Consider the following 10,333-nt stretch of genomic DNA (forward strand, 5'->3'; position numbering starts at 1 on the left):
AAATTTTATTTACCACCAGTGGTCTAGCGAGAATAAAAATCAGTCAATAGACTATATATTATTCATTTAAAATACAGAGATGCCTATAATAGGACATCTGACCCGCTAGAAAGAGCAGCAAAAGACTACATACCACAAAAATAGGGATAATTTCGAAAGGGAATGAAAAATAAAAACAACATGTGTTGTCTGGTTATTCCGCTGAAGATAGTTCGACCATTGAAAGGGTATATTTTTATCTTGCTAAAATGACTTGAAACCATGGTACGGAATATAGATTGGCAAATGTTTTTATTTTTCATTCCCTTTCGAAATTATCCCTATTTTTGTGGTATGTAGTCTTTTGCTGCTCTTTCTAGCGGGTCAGATGTCCTATTATAGGCATCTCTGTATTTTAAATGAATATATATATATATTATATATATATATATATATATATATATATATATATATATGCTTTCTACTATAGGCACAGGGCTTGGAATTTAGGGGAGGGGGATAATCTATTACTGAGACCCAGTGCGTAACTGATACTTAATTTACAGCCATGTATATATATATATATATATGACAACACAACGGAGTCCGTGTGTGTGTGTGTGTGTGTGTGTGTGTGTGTGTGTGTGTGTGAGAGAGAGAGAGAGAGGGTGGGAGAGTGAGAAAAAGAGAGATAGAGATAGTGAGCAGAGTGTGGAGTTTTTATTGGCTTTAGTCATAGTTGTAAGAGGCGAAGAGTTCATCAATCAGGTAGGCTTTCAGCTAATCATTCAGTGTGTCCTCACGCCTCATACCTTTACCCTTCCGTATTCTTACTTCTATTCTCACAGCCAAAGGAATAAGAATTTTTTGCTCTCGCAATACAGTTCTTACCTGGTACTACTTATTTTTTTACTACATATTTGTTGCAGATAATTGCTAACTGTCGCCGCTTTTAGATTTACCTACAATTTAAGATGTATGGAAAGAGGAAAGAAACCATCACGTGTAACTGAAGGCGGTAGTGCAAAGAGCAATCGTCAGGGATATTAAACTTGAGGATTAAAAAGGTCATGATGTGGTAGAAAAATGAACCGCATTGCCAAAAGCCACGCTTGCATTGTCTGCAACGAGGACAGTACACATATGTATATAGATGTGTATACATATGCATATTTACATGCCTACATATGTATGTATGTGCATATATATATATATATATATATATATATATATATATATATATATACACCTAGAAACATGCTAATAGCTTAGGAGTGTGACAGCTAGGGGTTTAAGAAATATTGGCCGGAAGTTACGTTGGAAACCTGGACAAACAAGCAAAACCATTTTCACCGCTTCCAGACTTCTTCATTTACCGAAAACCATCAGAAATCACAACGTCGAGACCATGGTGTCCGTGTGAGAAACCCCTTAAATTGCCTCGTCACAGGAGTTTGAGGCTTTAATGAACCCAAAAGTGCATTACGTTAGATACGAGTTGTGTTCTGTTCACTGACGAAACCAAGGCGACCCTTGACGGACATGACGGTTGCTGGAAATGTGCATAACCAACGTTTACAACATCAACAACAGGGTGGAGGAGTCATGTTATGGTCTGGTATCACTGGGGACAGACTTGTTGGCCCAGACAGGGTACCTAAAGGGTTAAAGTGGCCGTAGCCGCCTACTGCAGTCTCCTGAACTAGGTCGTGGATCCCCTGCTAAATGACATACCGTTGTCACTTCTAAGGAATCTCGTATTCATGCATGACAACGCCCCTCCCACTCTGCATTAGTAGGGTCTTACGGGATACATGGTGAAAAGTTAATGGTGTGGCCGCCAGCATCTCCGGATCTCAACCCTATCGAAAATCTTTGGTCTATCATTAAACAAGATGTTTATACCGATGGACGCCAATTTACGTTGAAAGATATCTTATGAGCGACCATCAAAGCTGCAGCAGAAGCAGTCCAACCTGCTGCTATTAAAAAAATGACAGATTCCATGACTAACAACGGTTTTGAAGTTATCCGTCGAAATGGTGCTCATGTGGTTAAATAATTGATTATGTTAATAAATGCTATAGTATTATTATGGTTTTTCCATTAAATGTATACACAACGTATGCTTAATATGTATCATTACCCTTTATTTTCTGAAAAAAAAAAATGTCTAGATGCACTATTTTATTCAAAAGCTATTAGTTTGGTTCACCCAAAAACTGGAGAATCTGAAATAAAAATGAAGGGACGATACACAGAATAATGAAAACATAACAATGGTGTTGCCATAGTGTTCAAACTAGCTGGGAAAAGTTTTATCAAAATCGATTCACAGAAAATTGAGAAATCCTAAATTTCACTCCTAAGCTATTAGTGTGGTTCTGGGTGTATATACAAACAGCAGAACGGGGCGCCACTGCATAGTGCCAAAAATCCCAGCATCTCCATAAAAATACAGGATCAGATACTGCAACAGCTTGGGTTTCAAGAACCCACAGCTCTTCAATATCCTTCTAAAATGCCTGAGAGACCTGCATGTTGTAGATGTAGGTATCTTCAAAAAAAAAGAAAAAATGGATCTCCTCCTGCCAATGGTTCCAGATGAATATACCTCACAGCAGGAAAGACAAATGAGGGAGCCGCATCAAATTCCCACGTTCCCCAAATGCCACATATCAGAGGTTTCAAATAATGGTGCAACACAGTCAACGGTGGTGCCCAAACATGACCACAGCTTTGAAGCTGAAACAGTTTAATGATTTAAATATATATGTATATATATATATATATATATATATATATATATATACACACACGTAATTTTTTTCAAGTGGGCATAATCGAATTATTTTTGGTTGCTGCCACAGAATTCCTATTTTTTTACAATTTTGTTCCAATTATTTTCAAAGTTGGTCATGCCGGTTTAGTTTTGTATCCTTATTATAAAAATGAAATTCATTTCCCCCTATCTATCTATCTATCTGTATTGCATATATATATATATATACATACATAAATACATGCATACACACACACACGCACACACACACACACACACACACACACACACACACATACACACACACACACACATATATATGCATGTATACATATATAAACACGCACACACATATACACACATATATGTATATATGTAACGATATACATGATATATACGTGTGCGCGATTTTATAATATATATCTTATATATGTATGTATCTAATAAACCTACGCATATGCATATACACAAACATATACAGCCGCTTGAAGGTACACATAAACATATATGGATGCATACATATTTGTACATACATACATACATACATACACACATACATTCATACATACATACGTACATACATACATACATACATACATACATACATACATACATACATACACATATACATACATGCATACATACAGACATATATATAGATTTATATATAAAGTTCTTATGGATAAAAGAATTCTTTTTGATTTTGGTGATTCATCTTTTTCAAATTTCTTTCATAAAATCGATATATAGATTGTTATTTTCTGTGTTTGTTGTTTTCGTTTCGTTTCGTGTCTCCCCTTCCCCTATTTACGTTCAACTTTTTTTAATTCTAATTTTCCCCACCCTCAATAAATATTTATTGACTTCCTTTTGATATTTCGACGTGAACTAGTTCAATAGCTTCTGTCTTGGTTAGGAAAGTCATCGTCGTCTTGTTGTTGCTGTTGTTGTTGCTCTTCTTCTTCTTCTTCTTCTTCTTCTTCTTCTTCTTCTTCTTCTTCTTCTTCTTCTTCTTCTTCTTCTTCTTCTTCTTCTTCTTCTTCTTCTTCTTCTATCAACGACAGAAACATGAACTGTATTGGGAAAAAAATATCAGCGCTTTTTTTCATTTTTACTAAAATTATTTGTAATAACACGAGTAGCAAAAAAAAAATGTTTGAAAATAAAAATACAGCAAAGAGAAATGCTGAAAGAGAAAATATATACACAAGAGTAGAAGAATACGAATAACCGATACAAGAATAAATATAATTGCCAAAACACGAAAGTAATTTTTATTAAGATCTTAAAGCCAACATTTCAGTGAATTCCTCTCTAGTTGACTTAGTAAATTTCAGTATGTCTGTTGTATTTGAACTTGGTAAGGGAAGATATTTCTAGATATATGATTAAATAGAAGTAAAATATTATAGTACAAATAAATAAGCAGTCACCGATAACACACATTTTGATAGAACCTGTATTTCAGGAAACTATATACCAAGTGATTTTGTTTTATTGTTTGGAAATATCAAATATGTGCAAACAAATGACTGAATTGAAGTATATATATTTAAATAACTGAAATGAATAAAATTATGAATGAAAAAATGTATTTTGCAATGGTATGCTATTAAAAAATATAATACCATTTTGATTTTATCGAATTCCTTTTCACCATGGCTCAAATGGCGTTTATATTTTAAATGAAGTGAGAAATCAATAATGTGACAGTTCAAGTTGATCAAATGTGTTACAAACGTAAATATAGTTGAAGTTAATCATGTAAAACTGCGCTACGGTCTCAAATAGGTAAAGTTCATATATTGCTCTACAGAGCTGGATACTCTATCACAAATTCGAAATGGATATGTTATATAGACACATATGTACAATTAAGATTTGTAGAATTTGAACTCAGAACATAGACGTCCGTACCTAAATCGCTGCAAGGTATTTTGTCTGATGCTCTAACAATTCCAATGAAACAAAAAAAAAAAAAGAGTGATGTGTTGGCACCGGGAATGAAAATTATCTGAATTGTGTTCCAGAAGTCCGTCATTTTTGACTTTGCAGGATTTGGACAGAAATGACGTACCAACACCTATGAAAAGAAACGTAAACTCGACTTCTGCAGGATTTGAACTCAAAACTTCCAGATACTAAATGTTGCAAGGTATTTGGATCGATTCTCTACTCTTTCTGACGCTGTTTTGGCTCTTCACTGCCATAATAATAATTTCAGTTGATTAGTCAAAGCCAGCTGCTGCAAAGAAGAGAAGATGGCTGGTATCATCATACAGACGTGGCTGGTACTATCATATAGATGAAAAAATGCCATACATTATAGTATAGTCGAATTTGAACTCAGCATTTAAATAGAAAAAATAAAATACTGTAATTTTTACCTCTGATTCAATGACTCTATCATTTCCATTGGACGGATATCTTGTTTGTTGTTACCACAAACAACATGAGGACACATATCTGTCCAATGTAAATAATGTAAATAATGTACAGAATTCCTGATCTCTAAAATATAGAACAAAATATCTCCTATATTAAATTTCCATTTATTTCGTCAACATAACCCCCCCCCCCCAATTAAATGTGATGTTGATCAAAGTATTTGATTCAAGAATGGAAAGGGGATTTAACTAAATCAAAATATTTAGTCCAACAGAATATTTCACTAAAATCATTATCTTAATATGAATAACAATAGCAGCAGCAGTAACACCAACAATATATTAATATCAATAATGATGTAAAGCGGCGAGCTGGCAGAACCGTTAGCTCGCCGGGCGAAGTGCTTTTCGGCATTTCGTTCGTCTTTACATTCTGAGTTCAAATTCCGCTGAGGTTACCTTTGCCTTTTATCCTTTCGGGCGATAAAATAAGTATTACACTGGGTTTCATGTAATCGATTTATCCCCTTCCTCCAAATTATTGGCATTGTGCCAAAATTTGAAATCAACATTAATAATAATGCTATTTCATGTAAACACAAGGAATCAACTTTGTAGGATGAGCTCTGGTGTATTGTATCACGTCCATCATATTACTACTACTTATTCCTGAACCTTTGATGAAATGAAACAAGTAATAATTTTAAATAACACAGGACCATACATCTTTTAAAACAAATACGATGTAAAATGAAGAGACATACCGTAGCATAGGTGAAAGGATAAGTAATTACTGGCGGGAACTCAAGGAGGAGTTGTATGTATGTATTTATTTTATTCAACATGTACCTCCTAAATGCATTTTGTTTCGGCCATCATAAAGCTTCTTCAAAAAATTTCTGACGGAGCTTTTTGATAGCCGATCATAACTTTTTGTGAGAATATCGTGATCAAAGCTTTAACACAGTGCAAGTAAAAAAAGTAATTGATTTCTTTGGAAATGTTATTTTCCAAGTGTTGCGATTATGTATTCTTTTTTTTTTACATACATGCACAAATACAGGCAGACACATACATAATACATACATACATACACACACATATATATATACACACGTATACATACATACATACATACATATATATATATATATATATATATATATATATACATGCATGCATACATACATATATAATACATACATACATACATAGTGATTACATATTTCAGTATAATGATATGATAAATGACATTAAAAAATGCTAAGAAATTATATAAAATTAAATATAAAACAGTGAAATAATCATGGAACAGTCGAGCAAATATATGAAGACAAGTTTGAACACGGTATTAATGCAAAAAGTATCATGCAGTTGAAAAACATAATCCAGAAAAAGCGTAGAAAGTATTTGAGAAATATAAAAATCCAAGCAAGCTATACTATTTTTTGACGATAACCAATGCCTATAGAAGTATTTAGGAAAGAAAACTATGGAAGTAGTTTTTCAGAAATATATCTAAAGAAACAAAAACAAAGAATGATCTTTCGGAAAATCGAGGGAGAAGAAAGAGCAACTAAAACCTACTACGTGAATGATAGAACAGGAATTGTCATATATTACAGCCAAAAGTAATGAGTGTCGTACAGGATTAGATGGTATGAGATAAGATATGAAAATCCTACCGAGATTCTGCTGCACTTGATAAAAATCAGGAAATTATTCATAAAACGTATGCTATACCAAGCAAAGTTTTAAACGATTCAGAAAAATACCTCTCAACCAAAGCAAATACACACACACACACACACACACACACGCACACACACACACACACATGCACACACACACACACACACATGATATATGTATATATATATATATATATATATATATATATATATATATATATATATATATATGTATGTATGTATATATTTATATATATGTACACATACATACATTTATATACACTCTCTAATAGGAATATTGTGGTATACCTACTAATAACTGATTCTTTTGTATGTGTGTACATGCATATATGTATATATATATATATATATATATATATATATATATGTATGTATATATATATATATATATATATGTGTGTGTGTGTGTGTGTGTGTGTGTGTGTGTGTGTGTGTGTGTGTGTGAGTGTGTGTGTGTGTGTGTGTGTGTATGCGAGTGTATATATGTATATTTATATATACATAAATCAGCCCTCTGAACTTTTTAGACCCTCTTCTAAACTCTCTGATGAAGCCTAGAGGCACACCCTAATTTTATCTACCTATCACTGCAGTACACTGAAAACATGGGCATAACATATGGGGTACTGGGACCTATTGGCAGAAACAGCTGTAAAAAATTTTTCTTCTTTCTTTATTCCAGAAATTACTGGTACTTATATATGTAAAACATAATCTTTACATATGTATGTATATTATCATAATTGTTTAAAATAAATAGACATGATATAATTTCTAACAGTTGATGCATACTACCACTGGATCCCCTCCATTTTCTTCTTGCCGTATAAATTAAGGATTAAACCACTTATTACCCTCGCCCATTTATTACGCTCAGTAGTGTAATTGCCACGCAATAACCAACACTTGTGTATTAATACTTGGGTACTTTACCAGCAGTATATTCGATAGATACTATCCTTTAGTTGGTTGGACTCACACCCTCTAACTATCTTTGAATTATATATATATATATATATATATATATATAATAGACAAATGAGGAATAGACAAATGGTAAGAATTTGTTAAATCCGAAACTAGTTCCTGTTTAATAATGCTTTTTTAGGTGATTTTAAATGTCTTGCTCGCTCACGTTTTTGGTATGCTGCTATATTTCATGTTGAGAACAATTTAGGTCTTAATAGACACAAGATGTGATCTATTTCTAGCGCATTAATTGTCCACGTTAGTGGTCGACGTTATTTTTTAAAATGTACCTTAATCCCCTGAGATTGCAGATAATATTTCTGAATCTCTTTGATTCTTTAGATGTGCTGGCCTCCTGATAATTAATCGATATTAATTAATATATGACTAATTACCAGATTTTATAATAATAATATTATATATATATATATATATATACAGGGGTTGGACCAAATAATGAAAACAGCTAGCATCGTAGCATCATAATTTTGAAATATCTATAAAACCGCCAAAAGCTTTTTTATTTTTATGTTTTTTGATTTATCATTAGTGTTGCTTAATATGTTTTGCTAATATTGCTGTTTCTTTTCAGATATCATCAGTAAAGTCAGAAAAAGGTAATTAAAATCCATAAAAATGACAGATCTGTCTGACTTTCAAAGAGGTCAAATTGTAGATGCTAGTATGGCAGGCGCTAACGTAACGAAAATGTTTGGTGTATCAAGAAGTATTATCTCGAAAGTAATGACGGCCTTTGAGAAAGAGGGAAAAACCTCCTCGTCAAAACAAAACTCCGGAGGAAAACGAAAACTTTCAGACAGGGACCGTCGGACTCTTACGTGATTTGTTAGAAAGGATCACAAAAGTGCAGCCCCCAAAATTACTGCAGAGCTAAACAGCCACCTCGAGAACCCAGTTTCCACAAAAGCTGTACGCCGGGAGCTGCACAAAGCCGGATTTCATGGGAGGGCTGCAATCAGAAAACCACTAATTTCAAAAACAAACGTTGCAAAGCGTTTAGAGTGGAGTAAAAACCTACAGAATTGGTCTCTAGAGTAGTGGAAGAGTCATCCTTTACCTTATTCCCGACCACCGGCCGAGTATATGTGTGGAGACAGTCAAAAGAAGCATTTGACTCAGACTGCCTTCTTCCAACTGTTAAACATGGAGGAGGATCTGTGATAATCTTGGGATGGGGCTATATCTTGGAAATCCGCCGGCCCAATGCTTTCCCTTCATGGCAGAATTAATAGTCAAGACTATTTAAGCATTTTATCTAATCAAATTCATCCTATGGTTGCGGAACTGTTTCCGGAGTTAAACGCAATCTTTCAGGATCATAATGCCCTAATTCACACAGCTAAAGTTGTTACTCAATGGCATGAGGAACATTCTAGTGAAGTTGAACATCTTATATCTATATAAACGCACACATATGTATATGTATGTATATATATATATATACACACACACACATATATACACATACACAAACATACAAATAAGCACAAAGAACAGACACGCAGACACACATACACACACATATGCAAGGTTAGTACCACCAAATCCTCACTGTCTATTTCCCTCGCTTACATTATGTAGTGGAGTAATAATCTAAGTGGTTCCTAGACCATTTGGAGTCTATTCCTAACAGACTGGTGTTGTAATCATTCAACACCCTTATTATAATTTTAATATAAATTAATCATCATGTTATTCTAGTATGCTGGTCACTATAATGACTTTATCCTAATTACGTATAATTAAATCTATATATATATATATATATGTGTGTGTGTGTGTGTGTGTGTATACATATATATACATCCACACATATATATGCATGTGTGGTTTGAGTATATATGCACGGATATCGTAAGGCTGTTGGAGAGAGTAGTTGGAGTTTATTCTGGGTGTTTATATGTTGAGTTAAAATCTCGCCACGATCAACCTCACCGTTCGGCCTTCCGGGATGGATAACCTTAAGTGTCAGTCAAGTAATTATACACCTCTCCTGAAAACTGCTAGCCATGTACTTAAATTGGAAGCCGTTATGTTGATATATATATTAAGGTGGCGAGCTGGTAGAATCGTTAGCGCGCTGGTCGAAATGCTTAACGGTATTTCGCCCGTCGGTACGTTCAGAATTCAAATTCCGCCGAAGTCAACTTTGCCTTTCATCCTTTCGGTATCGTTAAAATAAGTACCAGTTGAATACTGGGGTCGATGTAATCGACTTAATCCCCGTGTCTGTCCTTGTTTGTCACCTCTATGTTTAGACCACTGTGGGCAATAAAGAAATATATATATATATATATATATATATATATATATATATATATATATATATATATATATATATACGTCTACATGAGTTAAAGGTTAAACAGCCATCTAAGGTATAATAAATATCCAATATACTACTGGATGTATACCTAGGTATTTATATCTGAATGCTTACTGTTGCAAGGCAATACCGCGCAATTGAATAATAGGTATGAGTG

This window comes from Octopus bimaculoides, chromosome 2 (genome assembly GCF_046866305.1).
Source record: "Octopus bimaculoides isolate indiv1 chromosome 2, ASM4686630v1, whole genome shotgun sequence".
NCBI lineage: Eukaryota > Metazoa > Mollusca > Cephalopoda > Octopoda > Octopodidae > Octopus > Octopus bimaculoides.